We start from the raw sequence: 1,962 nt of genomic DNA on the forward strand, positions 1-1,962 counted from the left end.
CAGATTCAAGAATGTACAATATAACTTATTAATGTGAGTTCTAAATATTCCTCGGGTACTACCCACCCGTTAAAATATTTTCATCATTATTAGTTTGTACGAAGGAATTTTTAATTACTATCTTTATGAAAATATACTTGCATATATATTTTCTTCAGAGATAATCATAGATTTAATGAGTCAATAAGATAATAAACTCATTTGATTTATCGTTAATTCTAGATTACATAATCTCTAAGACTTTAGAAATTACATAATCGTCATACGATACGTAAAGCGAAGATAATCGATGTAGAACGATATATAGAACGAAGATCATACTCGAAGTACAGATATTGAGTCGTGTGATGTTGATATTCGAGATACAGATTGTGATGTTGAGATTTTGGGGGTGACAAGAGTACTGTCGGCGTTGATGATGGTGGTATAGATTATGCTGCTGGTGCTGCTGCTGGTGTTTGTAACCTTCGCACCGTATTTTCTAAAGCCACTACCCGAGCGCGAAGCTCGTTGACTTCTTCTATTATACCGGGATGATTGACGGTTGGAACGAGCGAATGAACAAGATTCGAAATATGGGATAGTATGTAATCATGACGAGATACTCTAGAAATGAGCGAGAAAATGGTGTTTCGAATAGGTTCACCGGTAAGTGCTTCAGGTTCATCGTTAAGAGGACAATTTGGTGGATGGAATGGATCACCTTCTTCTTGCCTCCAGAGATTTAGTATATTACGAACCCATCCCCAATTCATCCAAAATAGATGATGGGAAATTGGTTGATCCATTCCGGTGACGCTGTTCTCGGAGCTCGAATGGAAATCCATATCGGCGTAGCTATCGAAGTCGGAGGAATTCGAACTGGATGAAGAATCCATCTTGTATAGTCGGAGAAGTGAATTTTTGGTTTGGAATAGATTATAGGAGTTGGGTTTGGTACTCTTCAATACATAATTTACATATGTATATATAATATCAAAATCCCATGAATTACGGAGAATCTTTGAAATACGTCAGGCAATGTCTATAGTAACAGATACGCTAAGATATGAATTTTGTCTATACACTATCGATGCACTAAATGCAGTAAGACGTGTCTAGACTTAAGAATGATAAGCAGGCAGTTCCCTAAGGATGATAAGCAGATGATTTCCGACTAGGATTGATAAGCAAAACTTTTGACAGGCAGACACGGTCAAAGTCCAGACTCACTTAATGTATCCTAACAACTACTAGTTAGACACACTAATGCAAGGCCTGGTTCGCTAAGACCAACGCTCTGATACCAACTGAAAGGATCCGAAACTAATCATCCGGACATCGTCCATATAGATTAAAAACGAATTACAATAGTTGATAACATCGCGAGGTACTTGACCTCTATATGATACATTTTACAAACGTTGCATTTATTTCTTAAAGGCAATCTATTATTACATCGAGAGTTGACATATTAGCCTAACATTTTATAACAACCAAATGATCTAATCTGCCATTTTCATAACAATAGTCTTTAATGAACTTCAATGACTCGAATGCAACGTCCTTGTATCATAGCTTAAATGGTCCCAAGTAGTATCCTTAACATGAGCTAATGCACAGCGGAAGACTTAATTCGTACCTGAGAATAACATGCTTTAAAACGTCAACATAAAGTTGGTGAGATATATAGGTTTGATGCTAGCAGCGTTATAACAATGGACCACAAGATTTCGTATATAATCATTTCAATAAAAATATTCTAAGTGGTTGAGCACTTGGTAACCATACTTAACATTTAATCACGTCGCATATTCCCTTTAATATGAAATCTTACTACACCGTACCAAGGTGTAGTCGCAAAACGAAGTACTGTGCAACCGTTGAATACTGGTCGTCCAGTCCGGTTGGGGTTGTCAGGCCCGATAGATCTATCAACAGGATTCGCGTTTACAATACCGCTGTAAATAACAGTTACCAAGC

The sequence above is a fragment of the Rutidosis leptorrhynchoides genome, chromosome 4 (assembly GCF_046630445.1).
Source record: "Rutidosis leptorrhynchoides isolate AG116_Rl617_1_P2 chromosome 4, CSIRO_AGI_Rlap_v1, whole genome shotgun sequence".
Taxonomy (NCBI): Eukaryota; Viridiplantae; Streptophyta; class Magnoliopsida; order Asterales; family Asteraceae; genus Rutidosis; species Rutidosis leptorrhynchoides.